Source organism: Arvicanthis niloticus, chromosome 3 (assembly GCF_011762505.2).
Source record: "Arvicanthis niloticus isolate mArvNil1 chromosome 3, mArvNil1.pat.X, whole genome shotgun sequence".
NCBI lineage: Eukaryota > Metazoa > Chordata > Mammalia > Rodentia > Muridae > Arvicanthis > Arvicanthis niloticus.
In genome coordinates this window covers 87,984,738-88,005,422 of record NC_047660.1, presented here as the reverse complement: position 1 = coordinate 88,005,422, position 20,685 = coordinate 87,984,738, and the positions used below count along the sequence as shown (strand labels likewise).

Here is a 20,685-nt window from a genome sequence, read left to right as displayed (position 1 = left end):
GCCAAGAAACAGTCTTGACTAGGTCCAAGTTTCTGAGAGATGGGAATGGTAGCCTAGGTTCTGCTTAGATGGTTTTCCAGGTTTTGTGTTCTCGATCTCTCTCTGTCTCTGTCTCTCTGTCTCTCTCCCTCTGTCTGTCTCTCTCTCTCTCTGTCTCTGTGTGTGTGTGTGTGTGTGTGTGTGTGTGTGTGTGTGTGTGTGGTGTGTGGTGTGTGTTTTGCTCTGCTCTAGACAGCTTCTTTTTGCTATTCTAAAAACTCTATGGTTGAGACAGCTCTGTTTACATGTACAACTTCTAAAAGCTATCTGGATAGCTCTTGGGTTTTCTGACCAAAGTCAGAAAAGCTGCTCTAAAAAATTCTTGGATCTTCTGATTAAATCAGAAATCCTTTTAGAAAACTCTAAAAGTAATTCTTGAGTTTTCCAATCAAAATCAGAAAGCCAGAAAAATTCTAAAAGAGCTGTATTTGCCTTTCAAAGACCCTTCTCTGGATAGCTGCTAGAAAACACTCTAAAAGAACTGGGTCGGCTTTCTAAGTAATTCTTGGGGATTCTGGCCAAGAAATTATGTTAGAAAGAAAATACATGAAGAGGTGTTTTCGCTCTCCAGAAATCTCCAGACCCTTCAGCTCTCAATAAACAAAATTTCTAAAGAACTGCTATCTCTTTCTGCTAGCTCATCTCATATGGACCAAAAGCTCAGTTTTTTTTAAATATCAATTCAGTTATTTATTCCAGGTTCCCTTTTGATTATCCTAAGAATCAGTATCCTGTGACCAGAGCCCCTTAAATCTTGGAAGACAACAAGCACACATTTTCTTTTAACATTGCAAAAGAATTTAGAGATCTCAGGCCTTTGTTAAGTACAGAGGATAAACTAGCTGGATTGGAACCTGTCCTGAAACTACCATTTCTACCACACCTGGACCTGGACTCTATGAGTTCTGAGCTGACCTTGAACTCAGGAATCTGTCTGCTTTTGTATTTTTCTGACAAGCTGGATCATAGTGTAGCTATCTCTGTTCCTTTAGATCCACAAAGGTCCTCATAATTTATATTGCATCTTTATATTTTGATTAGTTGAAAAATTTGTATCTATATCATCTATATCTATATACCCATGTTTTTAGAGGTCTTTTCTACATCCTTAAGGGCTGTCATCAAGGACCCAGCATTTGCCATTTTGCTAGGACATTAACTACACCTTTGCCTCCTGAACTTATACTGGAATCATTATTGTAATTGGGGAGGACATTCCTAGGAGGAATGTGAAAATATGTACATTATTATACAAACAAGCTTTACCCCCATGGCAGCCATTGATACTCACTAAAGCCTGTGTCTACTGACCCTGTTGCAGGGGCAGAAACCCTGTCATTCTGACCCTACCAAGGCCATGCTGGACCTGGCAGTGAGCAACACTATATATCACTAGAGTAAACCAACATCATTAAGCCTACAGTCTATAGAAACTTGCTTGAAATTCATAGCTAGGACCTACCCATGTGAAACTGGAGTGTTCAGCTTCAACAGCAATGCTTGCCCCTTGCCTTGCCTTGCCTTGCCTTGCCTTGCCTTGCCTTGCCTTGCCTTGCCTTGCCTTGCCTTCTTGCCTTGCCTTGCCTTCTTGCCTTGCCTTGCCTTGCCTTCTTGCCTTGCCTTGCCTTGCCTTCTTGCCTTGCCTTGCCTTGCCTTCTTGCCTTGCCTTCTTGCCTTGCCTTGCCTTGCCTTCTTGCCTTGCCTTTGCCTTGCCTTGCCTTCTTGCCTTGCCTTTGCCTTGCCTTGCCTTCTTGCCTTGCCCTTGCCTTGCCTTCTTGCCTTGCCTTTGCCTTGCCTTGCCTTGCCTTTGCCTTGCCTTTGCCTTGCCTTGCCTTGCCTTGCCTTGCCTTGCCTTGCCTTTTGCCTTGCCTTTTGCCTTGCCTTTTGCCTTGCCTTTTGCCTTGCCTTTTGCCTTGCCTTTTGCCTTGCCTTTTGCCTTGCCTTTTGCCTTGCCTTTTGCCTTGCCTTTTGCCTTGCCTTTTGCCTTGCCTTTTGCCTTGCCTTTTGCCTTGCCTTTTGCCTTGCCTTGCCTTTGCCTTGCCTTTGCCCTGCCCTGCCCTGCCCTGCCCTGCCCTTCTTCCCTTTCCTTCCTTCTTTCCTTTTCCTTCCTAGAATTTACTTATTTATTTATCTCAGAATGTTTCATTATGTAGCTTAAACTGGTCTAGAACTTACTATGCAGCTGTGGTGGTTTGAATAATTATGACCTCCATAGACTCATATGTTTGAATGTTTGGCCCATGGAGGAGTGTCTTAGTTAGGATTTTATTACTGTGAAGAGACACCATGACCAAGGTAACTCTTATAAAAGCAAACATTTAATTAGGACTGGCTTGCAGTTTTAGAGTTTCAATCCATTATCATCTGGGTGAGAAGCATAGAATCTTGCAGGCAGAGGAGGAGCTGAGAGTAGATTGAGGCAGACAGGAGGAGACTCTTACTCCACACTGTGTTTAATTTAAGCTTAGGAGACCTCAAAGCCCATCACCCCACAATCAAACACTTCCTCCAACAAGGCCATACCTCCTCCAATATGTCTACACATCCTAATAATGCCACTTCCTACGGCCAAGCATTCAAACACATGATTCTAGGAGGCAAACCTATTCAAACCACCATATTTCACTACTAGCTCTTTAGGCTTATAGCTATAACATAATGCAAAATGCACTTAGTCCAACTTCAAAGGTCCCCATAGTCACAATCTCAACAAAGCTGAAGTCCAAAAGATCACTGTCAATTCTGATATCTATACAATCTCTTAACTGTAACCCCCTGTAACATCAATATCCAAAAGCAGATCCCATGCTTCCAATATCACAGGATATACATTACTATTCCAATATACCATAGTGAAGAAATGCTGGACCAAAGAAAGACCAAAAACCAGCTGGGCAAACTCTAAACTCTGCATCTCCATGTGTGATGTACAGCTCCTTCAGCTTTGTTGACTGCAACATTTTTCTCTTGGGCTATTTCCAATCCTTAGCAGCTTTCCTCAGCAGGTATCCCATGGCTCGGGCATCTCTAACATCATGGAGTCTCCAAAGGAATTTCGACTTCACAGCTTTTTATTCCAATGTCTGGGATTAACACATGATCTTCTGGGCTCTTCCAATGGTTTTAGCTCACTTCTCTAGCTCTTCTATAGTACTCTAGGCTCCACTCCATTGCTGCTGCTGTTCTTGGTGGTCCTCCCATGGTACTGGCATCTTCAATACACTGAAGTCTTCCACTGCAAATAGGCTACACTTTCAGATATTTTGTATTTTTTCTTTCTCAGTTTTCTATGTATGATCAAAAGGCTCTTTATAAAAGTGAACCACAAGACAGAGTCTATGCGAGGCCATTTTGAGATTTCTTTTGTCAATGCAGTTAATCTAAATCTCTTCACTTTATCCTCAGGCAGACTATTCAGACAATGGCACAAAGCAGCTACATTCTTTACTATAATATCACAAGAGCAGTCTCTATGTGACATATTAAAATTATTGGCTCCTGAAACTTTTTGTGCCAGGCCCCCAGAGTTCAATTCACCCACAGAATCATTGTCTTCCATACATCTATTAGTATAGCTCACTAAGTCCCACTTGAAGTTTTTCATTGCTTTCTAAAGCTCTAAATTCCACATCCCTCCAAACAAAAGCATGGTCAGGCCTATCACAGCAATACTCACTCTAGGTACCTACTTCTTGAAGGTAAGCAGAAGGAGATTCTCACTCCACACTGAGTGTAGCTTGAGCTTAAGAGACCTCAAAAGTCATCTCCCCCCACCCCATACATATACAGTGAAACACTTCTTCCATCAAAGTCACAGCTCCTCCAATAAGGCCACACAACCAAATAATATCACTTCCTATGACATTCAAACACACGAATCTATGGGGAACAAACCTTTTTAAACAACCACAGGGAGTGACACTATTAGGAGGTATGGCTTTGTTGGAGTAGGAATGCCTTGTTGAAGGAAGGGTATATTGTGAAGGCAGGCTTTGAGGTCTCCTATGCTCAAGCTATGCCCAGTGTGTTTCAGAGTTTCCTGCTGCCCATGGATCAAGATGGAGAACTTTCAGCTCCTTCTCCAGCACGATGTCTGCCTGGATGCAGCCAGGCTTCCCATGATGATAATGGACTAAACCTCTGAAATTGTAAGCCAAACTCAATAAATGTTTTCCTTTATTAGAGTTACCTTGGTTATGGTGTCTCTTCACAGGAACAAAATTCTAACTAAGACAAAAGTCCACCTTGGATTCAAGATCACCATACCATAACTTAACAACAACTGTGATTAAAAGCATGTAAAAACACATCTAGCACATTAAAAACAAGACACTATCAACAAATGCATAACAATACAACCCATAGGCAGAGTGCTAAGGTGGTCATACTGTTCACATTCCTTGGTGAAGATTGTAGAGAAGCTATCACACAGGTGACTCAGCAAGCAGTAGTAAACACTCTTGAAAAAAATGATGAAGCAGAAAATCAGCAAAGACAAAACATATAAAGTTGGGTATAGTGGCACACACCAGTCATTCTAGTACTTGGGAAGCTAAACCAAGGGGATCATTCAAGGACAGCAATACCCTGTCTCAAAGAAAACAAAATAAAACAAAAAGAAGGAGGAGGAAGGGAGGAGAGGAAGGGGAGAAGGAGGAGAAAATAAGAGGAATAAAAAAAGAGAAATAAAGAGAAAATAGGATACAATATCAAAATGTGAAATTCACTGCATGGGAAAGGCAGCAACCGCAGAGGCAGAAAATGAGAATGGGATGAGGGTATCAAAACCCCAGAGAGTTTTGTGACATCAACTAAAGAGTTAACTTCAATAATTTCATAAGAATTCTATTAGCAGAGCAAAATTTTGGTAAACTCTACAGCTTACTGTCTTCATTTCAAGTTTGTAATATATATTCACTGATTGAAGTAAAATATTTTTATCTGTCATTTTAATGCATGTTGTTGTAATATACTAAGAAAACTGAATATAATTTCATAAAGATGGGAATGTGATAGAGTTTATATAAAGATAAATTTCTGAAATTCCATATGATGTGGTAAATATGTGTAGACAGTTCACAGAAAATAAGTATACATATTAGTGAAAGCGGCCTTCTACATTTAAGAAGCTGAAATAAAAACAGCATAAAATTCACTCAGTAAAATCAAAAAAGAAGACAAATCAATGATAATTAGAGAAAACAGAAAATTAAATGGTTGAGATAAACCTATTAATAACTATGTTAAATACAATTAGTATAAGCACAGAACTTAGATGAGAGACTTTCAAAAATGATTTTTAGATGACTCAACTATGTGCTATCTAAAACATATTTGGCTTAACTATTGCAAAATGGGTTAATTAAGAGTAACAGGCTGGGTTATTATATCCTCTGAAAACATTAACCCAAGAAAACTAGAATGTATATATTATTGTCAGAGAAACAAAACCCAAATCCAGAGTACAGAAACTTCCTTAAGTTAATCAAGGTGTGTGTGTGTGTGTGTGTGTAATGGTAGTAGGGAGGGAGATTCAAATTGCATTTTGACTAAACACTGACCAAAAAGATGTAACAATTCTATATGCACACATACTAGCAATGGAGTTTTAATATGTAATAAATAAAATACATACAAAATAGTAGTTGCAAATTGGATCACATTGTAATGGAATAGAAGTGGAAGATAATGAGAATTCAAAATAACTTAAAAAAAACCTGGTCACTAGGTATGGTAACACACACCTTTAATTTTAGTACTCAGAAGGCAAAGAGAGGCATTTCTCTGTGAGTTCAAGGCCAGCCTGATCTATAGTGAGCTTCATAACAACCAAGACTACACAGAGAGACTCTGTCTATATATATACACACACATACATACATGCATGCATACATACATACATACAAACATACATACATAAAAATAAATAAGATGTAAAAAAAATAAGATAGGCCAACTGCAGAGCTTGACCTTTTTCCATCCCTCCAACTTCCACCCCCACATGTGTGCAGCAGAACACCTAGAGCAGCCTCTCCCTCCACCAACCTCAGCTCTAGTAGATCCCACAGATCTTCCCCTCCTTACATCCCTTTCTCTGCTTGTTCCTTTGTCCCACTTCCCAACTCCAGTAGGCATTCACTGGGGCTGTGAACCCACAGGCCTCTCTGGTCAGGAAAACAGATAGACTAACTCTAGACTTTTACCTCTATTTCCACCAAATCTAATTTCCCAGTCTCACCCCTAACTCTACAAAAGACCAGCAGCTGAGGTCTACCACCACCCCATCCCCAATGGACTATACAGACCTACTCTCCTAACCTCTCATGACCTAACTTTAGCAAAGATGACCTAGGAACTCATAGATCACTCTGGTCAGGGAAGCAGGTAGCCTAACTGCAGACCTTTACCTCTCCTCCTGCTCCAAATCAAATCCCCTAGTTTCTCCCCCAGCTCAAAAATAAAATCCCTTCTATAGCCTCCCTTCCTCCCCCACCTCCAATGTTAAGTGGATCCCACAGATCTTTCACTCTTAACATCCCTCCCCCCAGTCCTTGCTTGATTCCACCCTCTAACTCCAGCAGGCATTCCTTGGAAACCCACAGGCCCTCCTGCCACAGGGGCAGGTATGCCAACTACAGATCTTCACCTCTCCTTCTATTCTAAGTCCAATCCACACCTCTGCAGTTGAACACCTGTGGGAGCACATCCCCCCAATCCCTTGCCTCATCTCTAGTGGATCCCACAGTGCTAACCTACCATTTCCAAGTTTTGCTTTGTCCCAGCTCCCAAATCCAGGAGGCACTGTCTGGGAACGCATAAACTACTCTGACCATAGAAGCAAATAGGCTAACAGCAGATCTTCACGTGTCCTTCCATTTCTCTAAGTTTAATCCCCCAGATCCCCCCACCCCCAGATGTTTAGAAAACCTACTATGGCCTCTCCTCACACTCTTCCACCATTCCTAGAGGACTAAGTATATCCTGGCTTAAGAAAAAAAAAAAAAACAAAACAAAAAAAAAACAAAAAAACCTTTCTTCCCTTTATGTCAAGCCCCTCTAGCACACCTAGCCTTTCCCTATTCTTAAGTCTCAGATCAATTTCTCTTATGAAAACAGGCACAAAATACTCAATAAAATACTTGCAAACTGAATCTAAGAACACATCAAAAAGATCATCCACCATGATCAAGTACCCAGAGTTTATCCCAGAGATGCAGAAGAGGTTCAGCACATGCAGCTCTGTTGTGTATAGCTTTGCTTCCTCGCCAATGCTCCAGCAATGAGCAGTGCTACCAGCCCCCACCCAGCTTCCCTCAAGTCCACGAATAAAACACACACACACACATGCATATGCACACTCACACGCACACGCACGCACGCACGCGCGCGCGCGCACACACACACACACACACACACACACACAAACAGGTTGCTCATTTTCAACTTACCTTTGGACACAGTTGTTGGGAGCTACTATCTCTCACCTGGAAAAGTGTGCCCTTATCTCACCTGTCCTAAACTTAGTTGCTCAATAACATCCTCAACTGCCTACCTGTAGGGGCAGCCTGTATGGCCTCTCCATATCAAGATCTCATATGGCTGGTCGACTTTTTTTCATCAGAAGCCTGGTGAACTCTAGTCTCCTCTTCTCCCTTGCATCTGTCTCCTTTCCTCCAAGGACCCGAAAGTCTTGCCTATTACTTCTGCCCAGCAACTGGCCCATGGATGCTTTACTGACAGTTCAAAAACCAATTGGGGAACAAGACAGCATTAGAATCACCCATATTTAACTCAATAAATAATATCCACCATATTGTTTTTATTATGTTTAGATATGTGCTTTTGAATTCCTGATCTCTCCAAGACTTTTAACATGAAGGGGTGTCGGATTTTGTTAAAGGCTTTTTCAGCATCTAATGAGATGATCTTGTGATTTTTTTCTTTGAGTTTTTTATATAGTGGATTACATTGATGGATTGTCATATATTGAACCACACCTGTATCCCTAGGATGAAGCATACTTGATTATGGTGAATGATCTTTTTGATGTGTTCTTGGATTTGGTTATGTGAATTTTATTGAGTTTTTTACATTGAAATTCATAAGCAAAATTGGTCTCAAGTTCTCTTTCTTTGTTGGGTCTTTGTGTGGCTTAGGTATCAGAGTAATTGTGGCTTCATAGAATAAATTAGGTAGTGCCCTTCTGTTTTTGTTTTGTTTATTTAAAACTATCTGGCTCTGGGCTGTTTTTGCTTGGGAGAGTTTTAATAACTGCTCCTATTTCTTTAGGGGTTATGGGACTATTTAGATAGTTTACATGATCTTGATTTAACTTTGCTATGTGATGTCTAGAGAACCATCCATTTCATCTATATTTTCCAGTTGTTTTTTTTTTTTTTGAGTATATTTTTGTAGTAAGATCAGATGATTTTTTTTTAATTTCCTCAGTTTCTGTTGTTATGTTTCCCTTTTCATTTCTGATTTTGTTAATTTGGATACTGTCTCCATGTCCTTTGGTTAGTTTGGCTAAGGGTTTATCTATCATGTTGATTTTCTTGAAGAATCAGCTCTTGTTTTTTTGTTTTGTTTTTTAATTCTTTGTATACTACTCAGCTACTAAAATCAAAGACATCATGAATTTTGCAAGCACATAGATGGAACTAAAAAATATTATCCTGAGTGAGGTATCCCAGAACAAGAAGACATACATGGTATGTACTTACTGATAAGTGGATATTAGCCAAAGACTTCAGAATACCCATGATACAACTCACAGACCATATGAAGTTTAACAAGAAGGCCCAAGTGTGAGTGCTTCAATCCCTCTTAGAAGGGGCAACAAAATAATCACAAGAGGCAGAGGAAGAGAAGGATTTTGGTGGAAGAGGGAAAAGGGGGACAGGATCAGGTATTGGGGTAGGCAGGAGAGAAGCCCGGGGAGAGGCAGGAGAATGAGTAGAAATATGCATCAGTATGGAGTGGGACCCAAGGCAACCTCTAGAAATTCCCAGACACTAGGGATGTGAGAGGCTCCCAGGACCCTATGGGATGACATTAGCCTAAATGCCCACAAGTGAGGAGATGGAACTAAAGAGACCACCTCCAGTAAATAGACATAGACCACATTTGAGGCATGGGGCCACTGACCCATCCTCAAAATTGTTGACCTAGAATAGTTCCCATCTAAAGGAAATGTAAGGGGAAAATGAGCAGAGACTGAAGGAAAGGCCATACAGAGACTGGCCCAACTTAGGTTACATTCCATATACAAGCACCAAGCCCCAGCACTATTACTGATGCCATATTGTGCTTGCAGACAGGAGCCTAGCATGGCAATCTTCTGAGAGGCTCTACCAGCAGCTGACTGAGACTGGTGCAGACACTTATAGCCAACCATTGGACTGAGATCAGAGACTCCTATGGAGGAGTTAAGGTAAGGACTGAAGGAACTGAAAGAGATAGTAATGCCATAGGAAGAACAACAGTATCAACTAACCTGGACCTCTCAGAGATCCCAGAGACTAAGCCATCAACCAATGAGCATACATGGAGTGGTTCTTGGTCCCTACTATGTATGTAGCAAAGAACTGCCTTGTCTGGTCTCAGACAAGGATTGGGAAAGGATCTGCTCAATCTGTAGAAATTTGATGCCCCAGGAAAGGGAGATGCTAGAGGGGTGAGGTGGGAGTGGGTGGGTGAATGGGTGAATGATCATCCTCTCAGAAGCAAAGAGGAGGGTGGATGGGGTAAAGATGTCATGAAGGGAAGTCCAGGAAGAGGGGCAACATTTGGAATATAAATAAATAGAATATGTAATAATAGTAATAATAATATTAAAATAATAATAACTAACATTTAAACAAACTGAAGGATTAAAAACATGTATTCATCTCATTAAATGCTTAAAATACTATGGACAAAAATCCAGTGCCTTCATGGTAAAAGTCCTGGAAAGATTAGGCAGACAAGGGATATGCCTTGACATATTAAAGGCAGTTTACAGCAAATCCATAGTCAATATCAACTTTAATGAAGAGGAACTCAAAGCAATTCCATAAGATCAGGAACAAAACAAGGCTGTCCACTTTCCTCATACCTATTTAGTATTCTACTAAAGAAAGAGTTAGCTGAGCAGTAAAACAACTGAAGGAGATAAAAGGTATACAAATTGAAAATAGATAAGTCAAATTATCTTTATTTGTAGATGATATGATAGTATATTTAAGTGACCTTAAAAATCTCATAATCGAACTCCTACAGCTGATTTAAAACTTTAAGCAAACTATGTGGATATAAACCAACTAACAAAATCAGTAACCCTCCTGTTTTCAAAAGACAAATGGTCTGAAAAAACACTCAGAAAAACAACACCTTCCAAAAAAACCTCAAATTATATAAAATATTTTTAGGTATCTGTAACCAAGCAAGTAAAATATATGTACGATAAAAACTTTAAACCATTGAAGAAAGAAACTGAAGAAAATATCAGAAGATACAAATATCCCCCATGCTCATGGATCAGTGGATTAACATAGTAAAAATAGACATTCTACCAAAAGCAATCTACAGATTCAATGCAATACCCATCAAAATTCCAACACAGTTCTTATGAATCTAGACAGCATAATTTTCAGCTTTATATTGAAACACACACACACACACATACAGAGTGGGGGAGAAAGACAACAGCTAAAGCAATGCTGAATAATAAAAGAACCTCTGGAAATATCACCATTCTTTATTTCAAGTTTCACTACAAAGCTAAAGTAATAAAAACAGCATGATATTGGAACAAAATAGAAACATTAATTAATGGAATAAAATTGAAGACCTAGTTATAAATCCATATATCTATGGATACTTGAATTTTGATAAAGAGGCCAAAAAATACACACTTTAAAACCAAAATTAACATCTTCCTCAAATCATGCTGGTCAAATTGGATGGCTACATGGTGAAGAATCCAAGCAAATTCATATGTACTACTTGGCCCAAAACTCAACTCCAAATGGATCAAAGACCTCAACATAAGACCAGATACAGTGAACCCAATAGAAGAGAAAGTGGAGAATAACCTTGAAGAACCGGAAAATGGCTTTCTGAACAGAATACCTTTAGTACAGACACTATAAGGTTAACAATTATTAAATGGGAAGCTTCTGCATGAAAAAGGATGTTGTCATTCAGACAAAGTGGCAGCCTATAGAATGAGAAAAGATTTTTAGCAACTACAAATCGAAGGTTGGTGCCCAAAGTATATTAAGAACTTAAGAAACTCTACACCAAAAAAGAAAACCCAAATAATCCTATTTAAAAATAGGGTCCAGATTTAAATAAAGAATTATCCATAGAGAAAATTCAAAAGGCTGGAAACAAAAAACAAAAAACAAAACAAAACAAAAAAAGGTTCAACATCTTGGTACCAGAGAAATGCAAATAAAAACCTACTGTGAGATTTTAAGTAAGAAAGGCCAATGTCAACAAAACAAGTGACAGTTCATGCTGATGAGAATGTGGAATAAGAGAACCGCTCCTCTGATGCTGGCGGGAGTGCAAACTTGTACAGCCTCTATGGAAACCAATGTGGTGATTTCTAAGGTGAAAGGAATTGATCCACTTGAAGATCCAGCTATACCACTCTTGGGCATATACCCACAGGATGTTTTGTTCTACCACATGGATACTTACTTAACCTTGTTTCTTGCTGCTCTATTCTTCATAAACAGAATTTGGAAACAACCTCCCCCCTCACATGTGCTAATGGCTGGCCTCTACTCCTTTACTCCTCTGTATCTCTACTCTCCCTCTCTCTGCCTTTCTCTGCCTCTACTACCCTCTTGACTCCCCTCCCCATACCCTAAATAAACTCTATTCTATACTATACCATTGTGTGGCTGTTCCCTCTGGGGAAAGGGATGGATGCCTCAGCATGGGCCCACTGAGGTACCCCTTCCCCATACTTGACTATACCACCATAAAACATATCCCCACCCCTCTTTATCTTTTTATAAACACATCATTGGTGCCAAAAATCAGCAGTGTTGGCATGTGCTTATTAATTCCAGAGCTGGAAAGACAGAAACATGCAGATCCTGGGGCACCACCTGAGGATTGCCACCTGAACTTTCCATCAGGCCTTACCCACCAAGTAAACACACATATGCATATATACTTACTTATATGTACTTAGACATGGAGAGGAGGAAGAAGGACAGGGAAAGAGGGAGGGGGGGGAAATTAAGGTATCCAATCTTTCAGTATGTAGCAAACAGAAGAAACATTGGAAAAATGTAGATTTTTAAATGTTTTTCGAGACAGTGTCTCATCTAGCTCAGCCCTTGATTCCATCTTTTGTGTGGTAGGATTATGCCCAGTCTATGTGATGCTGGGAATCAAATCCAGTGATAAATTTATGCTAGGCAGGTATTCTATCAATAATATCTATTCCACACATTCTTAGGGGTTAATAAAACTCAACTAGAAATCAGTTATAAAAAGACTACTGAAAAGCATCCAAACACTTACTTATCCAATACCAAACTTCTAAATAATTCATAAGCCAAAAAGCAAGCCCCCAGTGAAATCACACAGTGCATCAGAACTGGAAGAAAATGTAAACAAAAGATATAAACAGTTTCATGATCTGGTTGCCCCTAAATGAAATTCATACTTACAAATAACTCATATCAACAGGAAAGAAAATCACAATTCACAATCTTGCTTTTAACTTAAAATAACCAAAATGACTTGAAAATAAAGAAGGAAATAATAAAGATAATAATAATTAACAATGAAACTGAAGGAGGCTGGAGTGTTGATACAGCAATTAAGAGTACTCTCTGTTCTTCCTGAAGTCCTGAGTTCAATTCCCAGCAACCACATGGTGGCTCACAACCATACTGGGATCTAATGCCCTCTTCTGGCATGCAAGTATACAGGTAGATAAAGCATATATATAATATATGCTATATATTTTATATAATATATAAAATACAACTTTAAAAAAACAGGAAAAATGATGGAAACAAAATCTAATTGTTTGAAAAAGTTGATAAATTTTTATAAACATTGATAAAGATAAAAGGAAATAAGTTAACAGAAAGAAGTTCTACCACTAAAGAGTCTATGTACAAAACTACAACAATAAGCAAATAGAATTCTATTCAACTCTATGGACTATATTCAAATTTTAATTGCTATCATTTCAATTCTTTTCCAAACTACAAACAACAACCCTGTATGATAAAGAAGATAAATCAGATGTTCATTAAAACATTACATTAAAGAATGAGGTAGACTAAAAACTTTGGAAATGTGATAAAATTCTGACATTTTCATAGACATATTATATCAAATATTTTAAAATTAGCATCATTTATAACAAAATTATTTCATAGAATAAAGATAAATATTTTCAAATTTATTTCATGAAATACATCCCTCTATTCTAAAAGTAATAAAAATGTAAGTGTACAAATTATAATCATTTATTAAATGTGCAAAATCACATAGCATATCAGCAAATTACAAAAAGCAATATGATAGTAACAGCATTTTAATATATTATGATCAAATAGAATTCACCCAGGTGAAGAAAGCTAATTCCAGGCTTTAAATAGTTCAATGGTACCCTATATTGAGTCTAATTAAGAAAAACTATTGTTAAAACAATTGATGATAGAGAAGAATTTGGTCAAATTCAACCTCATGATTGCAAAAAATTCTCTTCAGCATTTATTAGCCATTTGTATTTGTTTTTTTAAATGCTGCCTATTTAATAGCCTACTTATTGATTTTTATTAGTTAAGTTTGGGGAATTAAATTTGAAGTCTTCATAGCTTCTAGACATTAATATCCAGTCTGATGTATTCTTGGCAAAGATTTGTCTCCGATTCTGAAGACTGTCTCATCATCCTGTTCATTGTCTCCTTTGCTGTTCAGCCTTTAATTTTATATAAGAATTTGGCAATTCTTGAGATAATTTCTGTGCTGTTAGCATAATTTCCAGAAACCACTATCTATGCCTATATTTAGAAACAATTTGTTAATGTTCACCCCTATTTGAACATGGATATAGGTGAAAGCTGTGAGAGTTGGGAGCAATAAGACCAAGTATGATATGTATGAATAAAATGCCACAACAAACTTCCACAAAGTAGGAAAACCATTCCAAAGATGATAGAAATCCCTTACAATATTATATACTACTGATATCAGACTACATGGCGTTAGACTTAATGGTCATCTTAACTAAGATGAAATTTGTATTCTCACTACTCCTATGCAGCATAGTACTACAAGGCTTTATTTACTCCAATAAGGGAAAACTTCACATTGTTCTTCATAACCAAGCTGTCCCATTGACAGGTACCATCATCGTTATAATATGGAAATTCCCAAGAAAAAAATAATTATTAGAAACTTCCAAAAATAATAAAATGTTTTGAAACATTGCAAAATAATCAGTCGGAAAAGTAAACCTTTTACTAAGCAGTAAAATGAAACAATTAAAACTAGAAATTCAAACAAAAACACCAGTCTAGCTCTAGCTAAACCAAAATACTTTGTATAAGTAAATCTAAAACTTCAACCCATATGTTGAAAATACCCAAAGCTAATGAAAAGTATTAAAGGTCTAAATTAGGGACGTCTATATGTTCATGGATTTAAAGATTCGCTATAGTACATATACTGTGTCCAACAACATCCTCTGTAATGAGTTCATATTGACCAAGCATTTAGCAAGAGCTTTGCAGATACAGAGAAGCTGACTCTAAATTATCCAAGCTAGAACAATTTTGAAAGAGAAGAATAAATTCTGAGATTCCCATTGTCCATTTTCAAGCATTACTATAAGTCCATTTTAACTAAGATAGTTATACACAGGGGAAGAAATAGATTTAAATCAATTATTCAGAATACAGTGTCCAGCTATAGACTCATAAAGGAATGGTCAATTGGTCTTTGACTAAGTTACAAGAGCAATTTCCTGGAAGAATTAGACCTTCCAATAAGTGGTAATAGAACAGTCAGACATACAGGCAAACATATTGAAGATGTCACTTCTTAAAATTTAACTCAAAACTAATTATACATATAAATCCAAAATGAAAAACTGAAATTTTTAAAACAAAATATTAATGACCTAGAACAATGCAGAGAATTTGTAGTCATGACAACAAAATTCTGAGACAAAAAAGAATGAAATGACAAATTGAACTTTGTCATATTTTACAAATTTAGACTCTCAAAAGACTGAAGGATGAACAACTGTAGGTTGGGAGAAAATATTCACAAAACACACCCTCAACAAAGGGCTTCAACCTATAATGAATAACCTCAAAACTCCATACAACATATTGTTTTTCTTTCCAAGATGGAAAGATATGTTGTTAGCAAATTAATCAGAAAAGATGTGTGAATGGCATATAACTAAATGAAAATATACTCAATTTTTTTAGATACTAAAAGCATAAGGAAATACCTCCACTATCTACTGTATGTTCAAACCACAAGCTATTCTACTGGTGACCTCTGGAAGTATCTCTTGTATATTGCTAATGGAAATATAAAGTGACATTGCCAAGGGGAAAAATAGTCAACTGATTTCTTCTAAAATAAATGTATATTTACTATGTAGTCCAATGTCTCACTCCTGTTATTGTTCCTAGAAGAATGAATACTTCTTTGTATTCATTCTTCAGAAAATTCAACAGAAAATCTATCCAAGAATTTGTATATTAGGTTAGTCCTTAAGTACCCCAAATTAGAAGTAACCTGGAGTGGAAACTTAAGGGTACTTTGGAAAGTCAATTGTGCTGGATGGTGTTTTGCTGGGACATATACATGAAGGGGTTGTTTCTTTAAAGTGGACACAGGTGAAAGACTAAGGCAGACTCATAAATGAATGACTTACCAAAACAGACACAGGAGAAAGGATGTGCTGCTAATGCAAGCATGTGAAAGGATTTGATGAAGGATTCTTCACTAAGGACACGGCATGGATTGGTCCACCTCAGATTGCTTAGTTGAGCTCCATTAGTCAGTACTCCATAGGGAGAAAAGTACCAGAAAAATTCTGGTGATGTGCTGCAGTTTCTTGCTGCTTCTGCAAACTCGGGCTGATCGGCAGAGTGATGTCAGCTGAGATAGAGACACCCACTGAGGCAAGACCCGTGGAGGACATGCGGTGTTTGAAGGGATATAAATAGAACTCCATGGACAGAGACAAAGGCAGAGCTAGGTTTGCTGGTAGAGCTAGCTGTACAACGCTTGTGAGTCTCAAGTCTTCACTGATCTTGCTTCACTGAGAGACGTACAGCAGAGAACTTTTCTGGTGTTCCTGTTGGTCTTGATCCCTCTTGCTGACTCATGCTGAGGCTGAGGTATGGCTATCTTTGCTGGGTAGTGCCACTACTGCTGATTCATGTTTGCTATCTCAACCCTACTGTACTGTACTGCTGGTGTATCTGTGACGTGTTTTGTGAGTGGATCAAGATGCCACCGCTAACCTGTGAACTGAACTGCCAATTTCCAGACAGCACAGAAGAGGGTTGCTCTAAAGAACCTTTCTAAACAGGTCCACTTTCCCTGTATCCTTTCTTTCCCACTACCTCTGGTGGATAACGGGCTAAAAGAAGTTAAAGGGTTTAAGAACCATCCTTAAAAATAGACTTTGAAAAAATTAAAGTTACAGTTACTCAAGTTTGTTCAGTTAAGGATTACATAAGACTATGGTGGCCTACTCATAAAAGAATATACCTCAGCTACAAAGAAGACAGTCACTGATACATAAGACCCAAGATGAATCACAAGAACATTATGAAGAACATTATGCCTCGTGAGTAATGAGTGCTAAAAGCTAATAGCGAAAGGCTGGAAATCATTATTTTACTCATATGCCACTCCAGAAATACAAAACTATAGTGATGAATACCAGATCTAATTGATGACTTCCAAAACTATGTGTGAGTGGGAGGTGTAAGCATAAAGAGATAGTGTGAAGGAATTATGGAAAGTGGTAGGCCAGGTCTGTACCCTGCTCACATTGGACAAACAAAGGTATGCATTCATTAAAATTCATAGAAATCAATAGTAAAGACAATGTTCTATCAACACAATTAGTGCAGAAATAACTTAGACAAATAGAATCTACTGATCTTTGATTAAGGAACAATAGTGATTCAATAAATAATGTTACACAATCTGACATTCACATCCCCCTAAGTGAGTCCAAACCCAGAAATTACATTTTTTTCTCAAACATTAACTAAAAGCGGAACACAGACCCAAATGGAAATGTAAAACTATGAAATTTCTCAAAGATAACAGAGGATAAAATCTACATGGCCTTAAGTTGGGCTGTGCCTTTTTTTTTTTTTTTTTTTTTTTAAGGATGGGGGAACAACACAAAAGCACAATTAATGGAAGAAAAAAACAATACTGAGCTAGACTTTATTAAAATGAAACCTTCAGTTTTAAGAGATGGCTTACTGGATACCAGCACTGTATTGTTCCTCCACAAGACCTGAGATCTCATCTCAGTACGCTCATCAGGAGGCCTCAACAATGGCCTTTACTCCAGTTGCAGGAGATCTGATGCTCTTCTTTGGCTTCTACAAACACTGCACTCGTAGGTACACTTGGTACACACAGCACAGTTAGACATACACACTACTACTGCTGCTACTACTGCTTCTGCTGCTGTTGGTACTATTGGTTGTCATAGTGGTAGTGGTAGGGGTAGTACTGGTAGTAGAAGGAGTAGTATAGTAGCTTTATTTGGTTTTCAGACAGGGTTCTTCTGTGTATCCCCGTCCTAGACCTCCCTCTGTAGAACATACTGGCCTTGAAGTCAGGGATTTACCCTGCCTCTGTATTCTGAACACTGGGATTGAAAGCATGCACAGCCACACCCAGTTTTAAAATTAATTTTTAAAAATTTTACTTAAAAATATTCAAACTTCATAGTTAAAATAATTAAACATAGTTAAAATAATTTAAAATGCCAAAGCCTGGCATAAAATAATTGCCTAATAGCTATCTAATGGCTGGTTTCCAAAATACACAAAGAAAACTTAAAAAATAAAAAGCAAATAATTAAATTGGCAAAATATTTGAACAGCTAATTCCTCAAGGAAGATACACAGATGGCAACTGAACATATGAAATAAATACTCAACACCATATGTTATCAGATACCAGTAAAAATCCAAGATTCTGACAACCTTTAGTGCTGGTGAGACATGAACCAACTGTAGCTCTCATTCACGAATAAGAGAGGAAATGATGCAGACACTTTGAAAGACAACTGGGAAAATTTTTAATCTTTTTCTTTGTCTGCCTACCGTGTGTGTGTGTGTGTGTGTGAACATGTGTGTGAGTGTGTATGAGTGTGAGTGTGTATGAGTGTGTGTGAGTGTATGTATATGGGTGTATGTGTTGAGTGTATGTGTGTCTATGTGTGTATATGTATGTGGATGTGTGTATGTGAGTGTGTGTGAAGGTGTATATGTGTATGGATGTGTGGATGTGTATTGAATATATGTGTATGAGTGTGTGAGTGTATATGTGTGTGTTAGTGTGTATCAGTGTGTGTGTGTGTGTGTATCAGTGTGTGTGTGTATGTGTGTGTGTATGTGCATGTCAGTGTGTGTGTGTATGTGGGTGTGTGTGAAGGTGTATATGTGTGTATGTGTGCGAGTATGTGTGTTGAGTGTATGTGCTTGAGTGTGTGTATGTGTGTGTTAGTGTGTATGAGTGTGTATGTGTGTATCAGTGTGTGTGTATGTGAGTGTGTGTGAAGGTGTATATGTATGTGTGCGAGTATGTGTGTTGAGTGTATGTGCTTGAGTGTGTGTATGTGTGTGTTAGTGTGTGTCAGTGTGTATGTGTGTGTCAGTGTGTGTATGTGTGTGTGTGAGTGTGTGTGTGTGTAGACTGAGGACAACTTTAGCTGTCAGTTGCTGCCTCTTTATTGTTTCCCACAGAATCTTATTTGTTTGTTTTTCTACTTCATATGCCAGGCTAGCTGACTTGTGAGCTTAAATAAATTCCTCTTTCTCTGCTTCCAATCTTCCCAGAGAAGTTAAGGATTACAGTTATGTGCTACCATGCCCTACTCTATGCGTATTCTGGGGATTCAACTTCAAAAGCTTTTGCTTACATAGCATCGGAGTTTGAGTGAGAATGACTTCCATAGTCTCATGTATTTGAATGCTTGATCTAAAGTTGGTGGAACTGTTTGGAAAGGATTAGGAGTTGTGACCTTTTGGAAAAGGTCTATCACTGACGGTGAATCTGTTTTAGAACACCACCCTGTTTCTGTCAGCACTTTCTCTCTCCTACCTCAGGCTCATAGATAAGATATAGGTCTCAGATACTGCTCCAGGACCATGCCTGCCTGCCTGCTGCCATACTCCTGACTACAAATGTTCATAGACTTTAACCCTGAAGAACTCTGAGGCTTTTGATTAATTTCTTTCTTTTATATGTTACCTTGATCATGGTGTTTTGTCAATAGAAAAGTAACTAAGACACATAGGAAGCACATTAATCACAGCCATCTCATCAGCCCTAGTCTGACAAATTTTTTTCACAAACTTCACATAGTCTTACCATGTAAACCAGAAATCATCAAGTGAAATAAAAGCTAATGTCTTGCTAAATATCTGCCAAGAACTGTTTACAGCCTTATTCCTAATCAACAGATGCTGAAAACATCTGTTTTGTTTATGCACTGTAGAAAAAGTCATCTGTTTTATTTATGCACTGTAGAAGGACAGTTTTGTCTGTCCTTCTATAGTGCATAAATAAAAAGGTATATCCATAAAATGGAGATATTATTTAGACTTTTAAACGCAAGTGTGAGCTAGCTGCAGAAAAGACATGGGGGAACTATAGAATGCATTCCCTTAGTGAAGATGTCCAACTGAAAAGACCACATGCCATGTGATTTCAACTGCATGATTTTCTAAGTTAGACAAACTACAGACAACAGAAATATCAATAATTAGTATGGATTGTGAGCGGACATAGCTGGGAATAAACAAGAAAAATGCAGAATTTTTGAGGCAGTGAGACAGCTCTGTGTGTTGTTGAAAAAGCAGATCAATCAATTACCATAGAACTGCATGAAGCGGAAAAGTGAACCCTGTAAAGTACAAAAATTAATGATAATACCCAATATCAGTTGCAACAAATTCATGGCATCAATGCAATATACAAATGATGTACTATATATGGACAACTGTAAATGATACATGAGAACCCCATTTCCTGCTCAAAAGTTTCTGGAAGCCTAAGAAAATCTGAAAACCACAGTCCATTATTTTGAAAAAATACACTAAAAATAAAATACCAATTTAATTGTACAAAAATTAATCAAACCAAATAAAAGCTAGTGTAGGTATACAACAAAGGGGGATGTTCTTATATTACTATCCATTCATAACTGTACAAGAGCAATTAGGTTTGTTTGTTTGTTGTTTTGCTTTGTTTACTATAAAAATTAACTAAAATAATCAACTATAGATGTGAAAAAGGGTTGAAGTCTATGATCCATGATTCATCGTCCCTCTTGCTTTGGGCATGTTTCAGTTCAGCAAGAGCATGAAGTCGAGGAAGGTTGTTCACCTTGTGGCAAGA

General features: G+C 37.9%; 1 pseudogene; it reads right to left on the bottom strand.

Annotated features, from left to right (window-relative positions):
* Positions 1-414: 414 nt before the first annotated feature.
* Positions 415-469, bottom strand: LOC117706378 (U7 small nuclear RNA; annotated as a pseudogene).
* Positions 470-20,685: the final 20,216 nt, after the last annotated feature.